We start from the raw sequence: 18,160 nt of genomic DNA on the forward strand, positions 1-18,160 counted from the left end.
CCCCGCCTCACCTGGGCCCGCCCCGCCCCCGGCCCGCCCGGCCCCGCCCGGGGGTCCGGCCCCAAGGCGAGGGTGGCCGAGCCCCTGGGCCGCGGGGGCCGGGTGGTGGCGCTGGGGTGACTCTCCGTCATTTCCTCCCCTTATCGCCCGATCTTCCCAGGAATGCGCGGCACGGCTGGGAACTTGCTCAACGCACCAGAAATGTCCGTCGGGGGCGGGGGGGCCGCGGACACAATGGACTTCCTCAGCCGCCGGGAGCGGGGGAAGGGCCGGGGCGCGGCGGGGCCGGGGAGTGGCGCTGGAGGAGCCCCCGGCACAGGGGGCTTGGCTGGAGGGATAAATGCTTTCACCGCTCGCCAGTTGCCGACCCCGGTGGTTTGTTCCGCTGCATTCTGTTCTGTTCCACTACACAGAATTTTGCTCGGTTTAACTTACGAAACTTCTTATCCGGCACGGGCAGATCCCGGCTGTCAGCTCCAACCTTCTTGACATACCAAGGCTTTTCAAAAAAAGACCAAATATTTTGGTTTGACCTTCACAATAGCTTCAAAAGAACATACTGCGTTGGGTATGCCCAAAAGTATTGCATGTGGGATTTTATACAAAGTTTAGACAATGGGCCTTTCATAAGATCAAATTAAAAGTTGTCGTGGGCATTTAAAAGTAACAATATGATTTGTAATGTAGATGTAAAAGAGTTCCAGAGGGAATAACTTTATATTCCGTCCACTCAGGGGACACTACTTAAAATAAGCTAAGACTTCAGTATTTTATTCAGCACTTTTAGCACACCGAAATTCTGAAAAATACAAAACACTTAATGAAGCGTAGAAGACACATGAAAAAGTGTCATATAAATGAATTAACAAAAATTAGTCAGAAATACATTGCTGACTGTGATTCTGTGTGATTGCATATAAGCCCCACCATTATAGCATCTAAGCATTCTCTATTGAATAAATCTTGACCTGGCACCAGTAAGGTCAATGAAAGCCCTTGCAGGTGATTTCAACAAGAGCAAAATGTAAACTTGGAAGGCTGACACAAAATGTGTTCCTGGAGAAGCATCATAGGCATGACTCTTTAATTACACAGATTAAAAAAAATTACCAGAGTTCTTACTACCCTTGTGATCTGACTTTTTTCAGGCTGTCAGTTATTAAGAGGAGATATCAATCCTTTCTAGTGCCATTCCAGTATTGACAATCAATAAGCCAATTCTGCTCCAGTTTTGAATACAGTAGAAGAAAACTACTTTTCTCTCAAGCTCCAGGTTTCTTTCCAGACTGTCTGTCCAAATATACCTTCTTTTCAGACTGCATTTTAGAATCTTTCTCCTGACAGTCATGTCTCCTGACCACCTCCTCTGCTGGGCTCCTGTGGTGATCCTGGCCCCAAGAGCACTGTGTTTGGAGGAGTTAGCGACCCACATAACAATCAGACTGTGCTACACTGCCTGGCCTTCAGACCTGTTTTGTCTCCCTTGGCCACAGGATAAACTTTGTAGCCCATTATACCGAGTTTATAGGCAGCTCCCACTTGGTACCAGTGATTGCACCATCTGCGGGTCCTTGGCTTTATCCAAAAGTGCAGCAAGATGTTCCCAATCCAAAAGTGCAGCAAGATGTTCCCATGTCAACACCCTTTCTGTTTGTCAGTAGAAATAATGGACAGAATTATTGTCTTGCAAGAGAATCCTGTAACACCTGACATGGGAAACCCTTTTCCAGGGATGGGTTCTGTGGAGCGTGCTGTGCCCACTTGATGCTGCACAGCTGAGGGTTCCCAGCATGTATAGGGTTGTAGGATTATCTGTGCTATCCTCTCTTTCCTCATAGTGCTGGTTGTAATAAATAGCAGTTCAAATGATAGTTCACAGAGGCACAGCGCCTTTCTTACCGGGATTGTCAAAGACCAGCAGCTCCTGGTGCAAATAAGTACCATGGTGCTTATGCTGCTTTCCCCTTCACATGCAGGTCACATTAATTGCTCCCAATTACACCTCCAACTCACTGGCCACATGGTTTAGCCTTGGGACAACCATTTGTCAGTATTTCATCCGTCTCTAACCAAAGGAGCATTAATCTGGTTATACTGAACAAAAGGCAGCTGCAACATCCAACAATTTCAACAAGATCATGTTGGAAATAATATGATCTTTAAGTCCCTTCCAACTCAAGCCATTCTATAATTCTATGATTCTACAATCATGACTCTTTGACTGATCAATCTCCATCAGGTTACCCAATATGTGACAGTACAAGCAGGTCAAATATGAATTGTACTAGTTGAGATAGGAAAGATGATTTGGTTCATTCTGTGGATTAGTGCAGAGTTTTAGACTATTATCAAGCCTGCCTCCCAGTGCCACAATAACTGTGAGAACCTTCCATGTCTTTCCTTAGAAATGATTTCATTCTTGTCAGAAATTTTTCCTCTATTCTGCATTTATTTTAATAATTTAAACCCATGCTTTTTAGCATTATCTCTTTTGTTTTCTTTAAAAATGTTCTAAAGATACTTTATGTTAAATAGGTATTGATTTCCTTTTATTATTCTGAACACAAACTGAATGTGCTATTCCTTCATTTGCTTTCGCAGAACCATTAAGGTTGGAAAAGACCTCCAAGATCACCAAGTCCAGTCTTTGACCAATCACCATCTTGTCAACTAGACCATGGCACTAAATGCCACGTCCAGTCATTTCTTGAACATCTTCGGGGATGGTGACTCCACCACTCCAATGCCTGACCACCCTTTCAGTGAAGCAATTCTTTCTGATGTCCAACCTGAACCTCCCCTGGCACAGCCTGAGGCCATTTCCTCTTGTCCTGTCGCTGGTTGCCTGGGAGAAGAGGCCAACCCCCACCTGGCTACAACCTCCTTTCAGGTAGTTGTAGAGAGCGATAAGGTCACACCTGAGCCTCCTTTTCTGCAGGCTAAACACCCCCAGCTCCCTCAGCTGCTCCTCACAGGACTTGTGCTCCAGATCCTTCTGCAACTCTGTTGCCCTTCTCTGGAGATGCTCCAGAACCTCAATGTCTTTCCTGAATTGAGGGGCCCAGAACTGGACACAGGATTTGAGGTGTGGCCTCATCAGTGCCGAGTACAGCGGACAATCACTTCCCTAGTGTTGATGCAGGCCAGCACCTTACACTGAAGAGCAACATCAGTACTTTTGCTTCTGATTTCATTGTTTCTCAGTTAAATTCACGTTGCATAGGTACTGATTACTGGGTGCACTCTAAAGCCAGTACCAGCCAGTTTTAGAAACAGCATTTGTATATCAGATGTAGTGTTCTCCAAACTGGGCAGCCAAAATAGCTCTGCCAAAATAACTCTCGAGTGAGAATTGATTGGCATTGGAAGCTCAGGTTCCAGGTAGAGTGACTCTATACCCTAGAGAGTTGAATCAAGGAAGGGAACAATGGCATAGCCTGCAGACTTGCTTAGGAATGGATGATTACAAGTTACACAGTCCCGCATGCAAACATGACATCAGTTTTAAAGTATTTCTCATACAGGAAGTTATTAATACACCTGTGTAAAAGCAGTGCACAATATGTGTGTCTTAGCAGGCTCACTGCCTTGCTGCTGTGTGTCTTGTCTGTGATACACTGACCAAATGCCACAGTAGCTCTCAGGAGACACTGGGTAAAGCTGTATCTTGCAAAAAACCCACAAGTTACTAAGTACCATTCTTATGAAAATTTAAATTGCATAACACAGGCAGAATAAACGAGAGACTTTGGTCAAATATTTGGAGAAAGTAAGCGCCGTGCTTACTATGTTGATACTCAAACATCCCAAAGCATTCCCACACAACATATGCAAAAATCAAATCAACTTGTGTAACTAACAACACTGACACTGGCATTAACTGGAAATGCAACAAACTGCAGCTAGCAGATGCCTTTTAAAACAACACTTAGGATACAAGGAAGCTTGATGTATACCTAGACCAAAAGGATGGCTATGTATAACAAAGCTTAACAAATGTGTTTTGGTGACAATAACAATAAAAAACAAAATCAAAATAAAACAAAACAAAACAAGAAACAAACCACCCTCCCCCACCCCCCAAACAAAACACCTCCCATCAAAACAAAAAGGAACAACACATAAAACCCCCAAAACAACCCATTTTAAACACAAAATTTCCTTAATTTTCTTCTCAGTCTAAAATGCTTTCAGGTAAGCTCTTCAGATTTAACAGATGAATGCCTCAATTGAACTACTGGAATTGCTACTTGCCTTTAACTGGAAGGAATAAACTTGATGCCTATTGTTAGAGTATCCTTTTTCTGAACGAGAAATTGTTAGTAGGAGCACAGGGATTATTAAAGGACAAATACATTTCCTCTGACAGTAGGAAGACGCAGCGTATCCTACCAAGGACAAAAAGATTTTCGCAGAATCCATGACGTGTTCCAGAACGCGGTGCTCACTTCGTGCAGCGTGGAAATTCCCGAGCATTCGTTCATCGGGGATGCAGATTGCAACACAAAGTTCACCCGCTGATACACTCTCCGTGGCACACACCACGTGTGGGTGTCTCACCGCCTCGTGGAGCGCTCTGGGGGAATGGCCCCGCGAGGTGACAGCTCGGCAGGGGCGGGGAGCGCATCGCTGCGTGGCAGCCAGGTGTGAGCAACCCCTGGAGCAGGGAGCAGCCAACCTCACCACTGCAATCCCAAAGAACCCTCCTGCGCTTGTCACAGCCAGCGAGCTGTGCTCAATGCTGTAGCCATTCTTGTGTGTGTGGGTCTTCAAAAGCCTTATGACCTGTGCCTTACAGCTATGGAGCAGTTTAGAAGCTCATCTGTGAAAGAGAAAAGGCTTCATTTGAATTGTAAAGTGCAAAAATTCAGACTATGCAGGAAAGGAAAATTATGCATCTACATCTACGACTCCAATGTTAGGCTGCTCTTCAGGATGTTTGAATGAAAGGCAAAACAGCTTAAATTTATCTTAACATAAAGAAATTGTTAAATATACTGAGAAACTATGGTTAACCAGAATAAATACTACAAAAGTCTACCGATCCTCAGCTAATCAATACACTGATGTCCTCAAGGTGACCCCTGTGTATTTGAAGGCAAGAAGTTTTAAGATCTAATTCTGGAACAACTGATGATTTGTATCAAAAGTTCAGCTAGGACTTTTTTAGTATCTACAAACTTTTTTATTTTCCCTAAAAACCAGCAGAGGGAGACAGGTTCTTTTTTTACTCCTAAAGAAAGCAAAAGACTGTATTACTTCCTCAAAAACGACAACTTTAGAAAATTCAGTATAATTTCCTAGATTACTCTTTCAGTGCCTTTTTTTTGGTAATTTTGAACTCTAATACTCACTTTTTTTTTTCTTAGTGTCTCAGTGTTTATCCAAGCTTAGATGGCTCTTACTTAGATCCCTAGATGTTTAGTCAACAGTATGTTCCTGTTAATATTTCGCTGTGAATTTCTTTCAGGGAGAAAGGGGATATCAGTGTTAGTAATGAATGAAAGAAAAATTAGGCTGTGGTTATGTTTTTGTTGTTTCACTGTTATGCAACAGTTTGCATATGTTTTCAGCATGTCTAAGGTCTGCATATGGCTCTCAAGATCTATACAATATCAGCTGACTATATATATGTTACACATTTAAGGATTAAATATAACAAGAAAATTCTGTTCTACAATAAAAACCACAAAACCAGCTGGTGATAATTTCAAGTGTAAGTAAAATATTGTGTTGGGTTTATTTCTTAGGACCCAGGTCCTGCTTCAGTAAATGGGAATTTAGGCATTAGAAGCCAAAATATTACTACAGATCTTGGCACTGAAACTGTATGTCTCACACAGTTTAGGCAACATTCTGTACAAAATGGCATGACAGGGCATACATTTGAAATTCATAAAATATTTTTCATGTTCACCCATATTTTATCAAATAAGTTATGTCCAGATGAGCTACTAGAACAGGGAACTGAACAGAAACAATTTGACACATTTCACTCTTCGTTTTTCTGTAAATACTTTGTGATAACTTTTTAATCTACTTTTTTTCCCCCATATAACTCCCTTTTACAGATGGTCTATTTAATCAGAGAAGAAATTTCAATAAATGTTTTTCGGGTAGAATGTGTTCTATGTGATATGCACGATTTCTATAATTTGAGGGTTTTAAATAAAATGAAGCTTCCGAAAGTTCCTAGAATAGAGTGGAAGCAGGAGAGTTAGAGAACCCATGCAGGAACTGTGTCAGTGCTGCAGTGTGCTCAGGAGGTACCGTGGGATAGTTGTTAGTCTGTAGCATGCTGAGGTAAGGGCTATTAATGTAAGGTGTAAGGGCTATTAATGTAAGAATGATGCCAGAAAAACCTGAGTGAGAAACTGTGGGCAACAGGATGCGTGCCTGGAAATAGCAATCATTCCTTGGGCAAAGATAATTGAGGTAATTGAGAAGCCTTCTGGCATTTAAAATCCCAGTGACAGCAAGTCATGCTTAATGAGACATCCAAGGACAGAGGATGATAAAACTTCATATTGACTACCCACTTGAATTATCCTGTATCAAAGAGTTTAAAACAAACAGACCAGCACTACCTGCAGGAGTCTTGCACAAGAGACTTCCACGGTGATCTCTTTGGAAGGCTGCTAAGAAAGAGGCTACAGGGTCTTCTCCCAGCTGCCCAAATTCCTGCAGCTCCATGGACGATCCAAGTCCTCCCTGACAAAATCTGGTGTTTCCTTTGTTGTATAAGTTAACTGCGTGAAGCTTCTCGTAGTAACACTATGTTCATCAGTAACACAACTTCACAGTTCTTTAAGCATTTCAAGGCAATGAAAATATTCTACTATCATAAAAAAATTGAACAATTCCTTATGTCCTGTATTTATTTGTAGTCAAACGGTGTGTATATTGGTGAAATTTTCCTATCAAGTACATTCAATGAGGTGTTTTCATATCCCTGTCCAAGTCTTAATGTGTCATGGCTCTGGCCCTTAATCCTTGTATTTTGGTATACAGTTTTTTGTGGTTTTCATAGGGGAACTTAAGTACTCAATGTATTTCCTGGAGAACATTTGTAAAAACAGTTTTCAAGTTAAGGGTCAATAATCCAAATTCAACAGATTTTATCTAATAGATATTCTGGAAGCAGCAGAATTAATTTAAAATCCCTTAAATCCTTGCCATTATTTTTTAATTGGTAAATAGGCATCTTTTACTTAGGAATGACAGTTACATAACAGTAGAGCACTGGCACATTATTTAAAGGGATTTATTGCTTTTCTTTGCTGCTTACATTCATGAGTAGAAAGACACCCATGCTTGAGGGTGTCTGGATAGAGTTTTAATGAAAGTTATTTCTGAGTTTGGTGGAAAACTTTTCCAATGGGATGGCAGTAGTCAGCCCCCAGCGGAAAGAACCCAACAACATTAGAAGCCAACAACATTAATACATGTCACAACTCAAACAACTTGACACAGAAAAAAAAGAAATGTGTGTTCATGCATGCACAGCTCACTGAGAAACTTCCAGGAGGAGGACAGCTGATTGTCACACCACACATTTCTGGCCTCGTTACAAACCCAGTCTTTGTGGATACTCCATCCATCAGAATAATTTTACCGAATGTATCGTGAACTTTGTCTCAATTGAGCTTGTGCACCCAGGTGTAGGTGTGCAGAACATGTTGGGAATGCCCTTTCTTGTCTTCCAAGGTGTCAGAGAAATCAGCTGTCAGCAAACCTTCTTGGGATCCACAGTCATCCTTCTGCAATGAAACAGTGACACATCAGGCTACAGAGAAATACAGCACTTTGTCCTAAGTAAGCAGAGCACAGGCAGTACTGAAGCAATTGGAAGTATTAATGTTCAGAAAACTGCTTATTTTCCAAATATAATTGTAATATGAAGTTTTGAATAGTAATTGGCCTTTGCTTGAGAAATATAGATAAAGGAATTATACTTCAGAAGTGCCATTGGGTAATTCTGCCCATGATACCAATCTAAGAGTGCAGCAAGTATTTAAGTTAATGTGCGCGTGTGGTGAAAGTATAGAATGGTCTAATGACTCTTAGAAATTACTAAATGGAAACATTTTCAGCTACCTCATTTTAACTAAATCTCAAACCTTTCAGAAAAAAAAAATATTTAATTGTGTATATGTCACTTGCAAACATTACTTCTAATAGAAGTGAATATTTAACTAAATCCCAAGCCTTTCAGAAAAAAAATATTGAACTGTATATATGGAACCTGTAAATATTACTTCTCTTAGAATACTGTATAGTGTTTGGGGAGAGCAGAAATTAATCATTCAAGTCAGGAATCCATCATTAAGCATGGCATTAAGCATGATCTTGGTTTTGTGTTTAAATCAATGGAAATTCTGCTGTAGTTTCACTGAAAGCATGGCCTTAAACCCCCAAAATTATCTTTGCTTCCTCCCACTAAAACCAGTGGAGGAATCCACCTGCAGTGTTTTGGCATCTTCCAAAGGTTTCTGGCTGAATCCCTAACTTGTGAAAGCTTTGTGTTAAAATACCACACTAATGAAAAGTTAGATCCTCCAGCTATTTGTACATTCTGTTAGCAAGGGCATCCTGTCCTCCTTAGTCTCACATTATTAAAAACAAGTCCAACTCTCAGTTGTGAGACTGTGAAGTAAAGTGCCCTTCTCCTATCCAATATTAAAATCCACAAGGTTTAAGTCAGAAAAGCCAGTATTTTTCTAAAACCTGGTGACATTTAAAACCTGAATAATGATTAACATGCTAGTCTTATAAAATGGCCCAACCATGCAGTGGTTCTGGAACATCTTTCTAGAGCAGCAGAGAATACACAGTACTGATCATCCCTGACCTCTCTTTTTGGTTGAGAGAGACTTTAATAGCTTGTTCTGAAGACAGACAAGAAGTCGACTTTTTTTCAACCTCGAAAATATATGAAACATATCCAGCCCTTTAGAGAATTCCCTGGGTATTTTTAAGTATGCATAACAGCTTTCACTAAAGGGAGAAGGTACAGATGTGAAACAGATGGGTTGTTTTTTTTTCCCTAAATTTATTGCAATCACAAATGCAATGCAATTGGCTAAAATAGTCTAAAAATCCTGTTCTCAAATACACCACTCCTACATCCTTATTTTTTCTCACATCACAGTTTCATGAGCTCATGGAGTCAATGCACTGTTTTCTAAGGAAAAGGACAGATAGCTTGACAGCTGTAGAGGGCTTACACTGAAGGCATTTAAAGAATCCTTCTTTAATCTGATTTTAGTAGAAATTAAGCTTTACTCATTTTCTAGTTGCACCAAAATTGACAGGGTTGATCCCATGGATAATTAAAACATCCCTGGGAGTTTGGAATCTGTTATGGCCAGTCTTAAAAGGTATTATGCATTGTATTCAGAAGAAGGAAGGAAGCAAGGAAGGAAGGAAGGAAGGAAGATTGAACAGAAAGAACCAGAGCAAAAAGCTTAAAGTATCTGTTTCTGTGACAGTGGGTATCATAATGTAATTTGTTAACATTCCATCTGACCACTCAATAAAGGGGATTTGCAGCAAACCCTGGAGTATATTTAGCCCCTAAAAACCAGGCCACACGTTGGGATGTGGTTAAGACCAGAGCTCAGATATTCAGCTTCCCACAGGCTCTTCTGTAAGTATTAGATTGTCTCCAGAAAGTCCCTTTTAACCCTAAATTACTTCAGAAATACTTTAATCTCCTTTCAGATATCACAGTTCAGAGAATTCACTGTTTGGAGTTAGTGAATAACATTTTTCCACATTTTTAATTTTTTCCCTCAATTAATTAATTATATAGATTAGGGAAACTGAAATAAGTGTGCTAGGTTATTTCACCATCTACCATTTTAGCAACCCAGCCCCAGTCATTTAAGATGAAAACAGACTTTTACAACATTGAAGACCCTGCCACTCATTAGAAACCATTAGTTTAAAATTAAAGAACAAATATTGCATTATTCTCTCAACTAAGTGCACGCATGGAGATTAGGGAGCACTAATAGAGCATGACTGGCACCTTTGCAAACTTAGGACTTCAAAGGTAAATACACTGCCTGCCTAATGGCAAAAGGCAGACAGATGTGATGACAGAGGTAAAGCTTGTATTGAAAGCTTTTTTTTTTTTAAAGCCATGTTTAAACCGTATGTCCCTCTGTGATCATTAAGCACTGGAAATTAATGTTTTGGACTGTTGTATTAAAGGAGGATTTAAAAGAATCTGATGCTGATATCTTCACTGACTTTGAAAACCTTGAAATTAATAAATAACTTAACTGCAGTCTACTGGTCGCACTTAGTGGTATGCAAGTCAGAATATTTTGATGCAAGACATCAGTTGTTGCCTAAAATTTGAGCCCTATGAGGGACCCTATATCTCCAGTGATGAATATGAAGGAAGTTTCACCTTTACCAGATGATAAAGTCTTAGGACTGCGAGTATCTAAAACAAATTTGTGCAGTCTCTTCAGTTGGTAAAGTTCCTTAAAACATCATAAAATAGTATTAATTTAAAAATAACATAAGAAATAATATTTGTTTCCATCTTTGCAAGTAGAGTCAGTCATTCCACTCAGCATGGAGACTGCATGATTTTTTGGATAGGTTGGGGAAAGATGACCCTTCAGAAGGGTTTGAAGGGTCTCCCTGTGTTCCTTTGAACAAGAAGCTTTAGTGAGAGGCTCAGACAGACCAGAGGAGAGATGAAAAGGGACTGTTGTGAGACATGCCTTCCACTCCCCTGGTAATGGCCATTTCTTAACTGAAACTATACACTTGCATCTTGAGGCTCACAGAAGGAGTTTGATAACACTTTTACAACAAGGAACAATTGTAGAGCACTTTCAGATAGACTGATGAAAACTTTTACCTTGTATGTTACATTTTTATTGGGGGAGGGTATAAAATACAGAAGGATGTGGGAGTGAGGCCAGAAGATGTGACAACATAAGTAAGGAAAATAAGGTCCAGAAGAATTATTGTTGTTGTCCTCCTCTATTTTACAGCTCAGTCTGTCTCTCAGATATTTCCATCTCCACTCCCTTTCACAACTGTAAACACTGCAGCAACCACAGCAAATGCCATCAAGAAAGGCTGTATTAGCTGCCTTTAATCCAGTGTCAACACCAGAAAACTAGGCAGCATGTAGCTAACCAACGCTAGGAAGATCTTAGGTGTTGGTTCCCAGGGCAGTTTTTCCACTTCTAAGTTGTATCAACAGGTTTTGAATTTTATTGGCTTTTTATATCCAGTGTGGCTGTTGCTCCACAACCTGTAATAACTTCTTTGCTTCACAATCTATGGAACTCTTGGCTTAATATTTCCCTATTTCACAAACTAAGTATGAACACTAACCACCATAAAATATTTAATACTGAAACTGCCTGTAAGAAGAAATTATAATGTGATGGTCATTTAGTTGCACAGTTAATTCATGTTGGGTTTCCAAAATTATTTTAAAGGCATGACTATTCTCTTTCTATCCTTATTTAATTTCTGGTTCTGCAAAAACATATTCTTGAGACTGTTAGTTGCAGGAGTATGTGGCAATCTTGGTTTTCTTTCTCCACAATGTTTTCTGTTCCCTTTGCTTCCAACCGTCTTTCGCCTGCTTTCGCCCCCTCCTCCCCACGCCACGAATTGATCAGGCCAATCACCTAACTTTTCATCCAAATTAGATACATTCAGTAAAATTACTAGTTCAGATACAAAATTAAATGTCTACATAGAATTAATCTTTTGAAATAAACCTCGAGCTATGCAACAAAATGTTACACTGATCTGTTAGTTTTCCTACTCCAGGATATGTAATTGCTTTTGAAAGCACTTGCATTATGATTTATTTCCATTCCTCTGTGGTAGGTAGAAGACTGTATTTCCATTTTCAGCAGAGGCAATTACAAACAATGCTCTTTCAAATATTCTCACCCAATCTTATTTTTATGACTAGTTTTGGAAGTGAGGAAAAATATTTGTAATGCTGCATTAAACATGTATGAATTAACAAAGAATAAAGATCAGTGGTTGATAAAGTACAAAGGGAGACAGAAACAGAGTGAAACAACTTTTAAGCTACTTTTATGTTCAGCTAAGGTTTATGTAGGTCAATGCAAACCTTGCAAATTCCCCTCCGGCACATCTTTTGTAGAAATCTCTCTTTAAAATTTCATCAAAGGAAAGAAAAGTTGGGATGATGTCCCTTTCTGTAACAAAGTAGCTCCTTGCCACAGATTATTTACACATCTTGCTCATAATAATACTTCTGAATAGAAAGTGTTTCATCTCTGAGATAGACAAAATGTTTCCTGATGGCCAGGGTCCAAAACAACACAGGATGGAGCAGAACTTGCAACCATATCCTCCCATTTCCAGTAACATTCAAATTTCCTCAGCAAGTTTTTCAGGAACGAGATAATGTTAGGGCCCAACAAGGACATCAACAATACTTTTTAATAAATACTTTTTTCTTTTTTTCAGTGTGAGAAACAAATACACATGCAGTCTATAACTCATTGTTCCACCAAGCACAGAGATACACTTGGGTGTTTTCTTTTCAATTTCCAAAGCTGTCAGCACCGTTCCACAGATGTCCACAAACACGTACTTTTCATTTCGTATGCAATCAGATGTAACAGAAGATAAAAGAGTGCTTCACACTGGGCAGGATCTAGAAAGACTAGGGAAATGGCTTCCAGACCAAAATGCTCTTGCTACCCTTTGACTCAAAGATTCAGTCTTCAGCACATTCCCCACAGAAGAGTAGCAGGGGAAAACATAGACTCGGTCTTGCAATTAAAGATAAACTCTCATCAGGAACGACAGGCAGAGCCTTCCTACCCTTCAGCAGATCAACACTCCCACTGAACTTAGTGTCATCTGTGAACTTAATGAGGGTGCACACCTAAAAACCTAAAGGAAAAGGCAGACCTTTGACTTGTACAATTCACAGCATCACAAGGTAATAGCACTTTCCATCCACAGTGCCTAAAGAGCAAAACTGTGCTTTTCACAACATGCATAGGAAAGGGAAAAGTGTGCCCTGGACTTTAATCTCTTAAAGATAAACCAGATCCTACCTCATCTTTCTCCACAAAGCAGTTAGAAAGCTTATACTTTAACTCTGATTTGCAATCCAAAAGGTAGGATAAATTCAAAGAGCAGATGATGGTTGAGAAATTGTAGCATGCAATACAAAGGGAAGACAGGCAGCAATGTTCAGCATGTACCTCTGAATCTGCCACATGATTGCATTGCTTTTTTTCCTGTGTTACGAAAAATAGTGACAATTTCTATTTGCCTTCCTCATGCCACTCTTTAGTTTACAAGAGTAGACCTTTATGTCACACTTACCATAGAGATGTACGATGGATTTATGCCACAATATAACAATTCTTTTCATTTCATACTATTATTTTCCTAACAATTCCATTCCTCCTAATACTTGCTGTTTCGACCTCCACTAAGCACTGCACTAATGTTTTCACAGAACCTTCTTATTACACATCCACAATCTGAGCAGTCCAAAGCTTGCCATTTTGGGTTAAAAAAGCCAAGACTGCCATTTCTTCAAGGCAAATCAGTTTACATTACTAACATATAATTTATTGCTTCATCACTCAACTACTGAGTATCATCAGATACTCTGCAGATCCAGAGTAAAAGGTTTACTTGCAATGTTATTGCTCTAGGTAATTACCTCATCAGCAAACTTTCTCACATCATTTTGTACCCCCCTTTGGGAACATCTATGATAACACTGAAGCACAGAGACCTTGTATAAATTCCTGGGAAACGTCACTGCTGACTTCTCTCCACCCCATGTTAGTCCAAGGTTTATAAAAAATAACAGTAAATAAAGTCCCCAAACCCCTAAACACCACAAGAATAAAGGCCACATGTTGACTGCTCCTTTTTGCCCTGCAATAACTGAGTGATAATCGCACACATATAATTATGACAAGACAGAAGCAGATATAATTTTAAAAGACAGCCATTTCTTAAAATTACTACCACAATCTTGTAAATATCTGGTTGATACTTAGCCTTTGCCAAAAATTCAGATACAACTTATCTGCTTTGTGGAGAGAATGGCATTATAGAAACTGCAGATAAGTTAAAAAAAATACAATAAAATGTAAAGAAATATTGATTTGCATGGGAAATCAAATAAAAACTGCATCAGAAATCAAGTGCTACCTTTTCCTTTAATGAGACATTGTATTATTTCTTGCTGCATGTGAGATTTGTGTCATACATATGCCCTATATGTCCATTACCACAAGACTTTCTGTTCTACTTTTAAAGAGTATTTCCATTACTGGAAATGAGAAGCCAAAAAAGTGCTGTAAGTGATACACTTCCTGCTGCAACCACAGTACCCTACTTTTTACTTCCTGTTTTTCTTGGTGTCCGTTATTATCATCTCATTTTCAAGGCACCCTCTCTTCAGTTAAGAGTACCAAAATTGCTTGTACCAGCTTATAAGTCTTACCTCCTTCTTACACAAGATATCATTCCTCTTCTGTCTTCTCTTTGTGACTTCTCCATGTTGCTTCAAGTCTAAAATTATCCTCGTGTCCTGTACCAGTATTAATACTTTTCTACACCTTTAGAACAGTTCTCCCTCAACTTACTCTATACTTGCCTTCTGAATATATTATGGGTCTTGCCCCAGTTCTAACTCAAAGTATTTTAGAGGGAAGATTGTGCCTGTTTCTCTGAACACATCTCCTTCTGTGTTACTAAAGTAAATTTGTCAGACATGATTTGCCCTGGTGAAGCCATGTTGGCTGTTACCAATCACCTCATTTTCCATGTGCCTTAGCACAGTTTAATAGTTACCATCATTGGAGGGGTTGTTGACAGAGTCCCAGAAAGCTGGGGATCCACCCTACCCAGAGGTTCTCCACCCTTCAGTTAAAGCAGTTAAAGGAGCCTGACATGAAATAGCCACATAGTTTTTGGAGAGAGAAAAATAAGTAGCACGACTAACTAGGCTACAGTACTTATCAGCTTGTGATTGGGAGAGGGTGAAAACAACCTTAAAACAGTTAAAGCTGTCATTGAAATCTTCTCCACTCAAGCAGCAGGCCTGACAACAGCATGGGGCCTGTGAGAAGAAAAAAGAAATTATTATCTTTCAGCAGCTGCTTATTTGTTTCTAAAACTACAAACTCACAGAATCATAGAAGGAGTTGGATTGGAAGGAACCTTAAAGAGTATCCAGTCCAACCCCTCTGCAGTGAGCAGGGACATCTTCAACTAGATGAGGTTGCTCAGAGCCCATCCAACATGACCTCTACATCTAAATGTACATCTACAACTTCTCTGGGCAATCTGTTTCACCAGTGTTTCACCACCCTCAAGGTAAAAAACTTCCTCCTTCTTTCAAATCTAAATCAACCCTTCTGCAGTTTAAAGCCATTTCTCCTTGTCCTATCACTGTTACCCTACTACCTGCCCTTGCAAAAAAGTCTCTCTCCAGCTTTCCTGTAGGCCCTCTTTAGGTACTGGAAGGTGCTGTATGATCTCAGTGGAGCCTTCTCTTCTCCAGGCTGAATAACCCCAACTATTTTAGAGCAGACAGCTAGCTGGAGAACAGTTGCATCTCCAGGAAAACCAACTAACAGCCACCCTGATCCTCACTGCACCCACCCTGCACATGGACATGCTGCACTGGCCACGCACGCACGTGCACTACACCAGCCTCAAAACCTCTGGCACCACCAGCAGCAGGGCTTTGCTCCAGCCCCCTGGCACCACCCACCTGCCTGAACAACATCCCTCATCTGTATTAAGTATCTCCCAGCTCTTCTGCAAAGGCAGCATCCAAGGAAAATTCTGCTGAGCTGCGGGCATAGAGGTAAGCAGCTCCAACAGGTCACCTCCAGGGTCCCAAGCGCGATCCTCCCTGTGCCACTGCCCTGCTGCTCCAGGTCCTGGGAAGCACATCCTACCCTACCATAACCCAGGTGGGATGGCTGGGAGGGTCAAGGTTGCCAAGGAACAGTGGGAGGAGGAAGCAGAGGCAGGGGAGAAGGAAAAAAATCATCCCTCCTGCTGTGAGCGTCATTGCCCTTACTTCCCACAATTTGTTCTGCTAAGCACAAGGCACACTGCACAGGAATCATCTTCTCCTGTCCATGCCTCACCCGCCTGGACACTGTGGGGGGCTGTGTCACAGCCTTGCTGAAGTCACAGTAAATGGCTGTCACTGCTCTCCCCTTGTCCCATGAGGACACTCCTCCAAGCAAAGCTCAGGTTGGTCCTGCCACAGCTTGTCCTTGGGGAAGCTGTGCTGGGTGTTCAGTGATGTCATCTTGCCCTGCAATGTGCCTTCAAGCCACCTTCTGGCAGGCATCTGAGAAGAGCAGGTTCTTCCTGGAAACCTGCTGGAAGGTTCCCACAAAGGACCTGCCTCCAATTCTTCCAACAAAGCAGAGAGAGCTCTTTCTTGGAATGGGCAAACAAGGCACCACAAAAGCTTTGTCCTTCATACAGACAAAGAGTAAGGGTGCACCTCTGACCAAACCCATCCCCACTCCCAGGTGCCCGTCTCTCCCTCGGGCTTTGTGCTCTCCACACTCCAAGGGCAGAGCCGAGGCACGGGGAAGAAGAGTCCATGCAATGCTTGGCAGTCGGCAGTCCTAGTGCTCACCTCCCTTTCCCTCTTTCCCTTCGCCAGGGGCGTGTCCGGATGCTTCGCCCCCTCTCATCCACTGCCCAGCACGGGACGCTGTGTCGAGGGGGTGGCACTGAGGATCCCTGACCCTCTCAGAACGTTGTTGCCACGGTGTCGCTGAGGGGACCCCAGGCATGGGATGAGGAGGGCACTGGAGCCAATGGCTCCTGAGGGGAGATAGCGGGCGGTCCCTGTGCCCAAGGGACAGCCAGTCTCACACAGGCAGCACAGCAGGTGGGAGCGAGACCCAGGAGAGGGGACCTCAGCCCCCACAATCCTCCTCCTTCTCCCACATCTGGGCATCTTTCAGGCCACAAACTGCCTGCAGCTTACTAAACTGTAGTGCTTCCAGGTGCCCAAAATGACAGTCAAGAAACTGGTAAAGAATGCTGACTGACCCCAAAACTCTGTTTCTAAAGTGAACTGTAGCGTAGGAAAATGATTTTCTAGTCTGTAACAGTATCTTCTTGAGAGAGAGGGAAACTTCCAAGTAGTGTCAGCCCTATTACTTTAACAGCTTTGTTACCACAGATGTCATCATGGACATTTTACAGCCCCATTTTATTTTACCTGCATAACCCAGAAGCTACAATTTCAACCACCACTTTAGACTCATTATAATTAAGTCTCAACTCTGTGGCAGTTTTGAGTTTCTTCCCTAGGCTGAGCAAATCCCACAATAATTTATTTTTTCCTCTGATTAGTATAAACTATTGCAACAATTTCTTAAAAAAAAATTAACTTGTAGATGCTTATCTTGTAAATTAGAGTAACAGAAACACAAAGCACAGTGATAAAAGTTCCTCAATAATTTGTACATAACAATACATCTCTTTAAATGGGAGCACAGGCTCACAGTATTTAGACACCATCACTGCTTATTCCAGAAATTGGTATTTCAGAGGAAGTGCAGTGCATTTGCTATCACAGCTACCATTTACCTACCCAATAAAAACAACCTTTCTAAGTATTTTCTGAGCACTTCTAGTGCAGAACAACCACCTAGAGCATACAGAAAATAATTGCCAAAAAAACCCCACCCAGAAACCAGGTAGGCATGGAAATACACGAATCAAACCTTAAGCTTACACAGATGCGCAAGTTTCCTAAATTGTTTGATCCTTATGGATGTTGAGACTTTTCTCCCCTAAGAGGAAGGGAAAACCGGGTCTGAAGGCTCAAATGAGTGAAAAGAAACAGGAAAAACAAGAAGTGTGCCCGAAAATACATTTTCGAATTTCTACATCGCAGCTCACACCCGGAGAGGGAACGGCAGCGATTTACTGCGACGGAGAGCTTCGCACAGAGTGCCACGGGGTGTAAGGCGCGAGTTGTGTCCCGAGGTGCAAGGACAGCGCCAGCATTCCCTCAGAAGATATAAGGGACCCGCCAGACGCTTACATCGCTCCCTCACCCCTCATATCCCTCAGCCCCTATCCCGCCCCTGGTGACGTCAGCGGCGCGCGG

The 18,160-nt window shown here is 41.4% G+C and overlaps 1 long non-coding RNA gene across 1 annotated transcript; it reads right to left on the bottom strand.

Moving 5' to 3' along the window:
- Positions 1–5,743: 5,743 nt before the first annotated feature.
- LOC113950956 lies at positions 5,744–17,755 on the bottom strand. The gene is made up of 3 exons (XR_003528943.1): positions 16,670–17,755; positions 15,053–15,121; positions 5,744–7,760 (listed from the first exon to the last, which is right to left on the bottom strand). It is a non-coding gene; the product is annotated as an uncharacterized LOC113950956 (long non-coding RNA).
- Positions 17,756–18,160: the final 405 nt, after the last annotated feature.

The sequence above is a fragment of the Corapipo altera genome, unplaced genomic scaffold, assembly GCF_003945725.1.
Source record: "Corapipo altera isolate COAL_440 unplaced genomic scaffold, ASM394572v1 78, whole genome shotgun sequence".
NCBI classification, from domain to species: Eukaryota; Metazoa; Chordata; class Aves; order Passeriformes; family Pipridae; genus Corapipo; species Corapipo altera.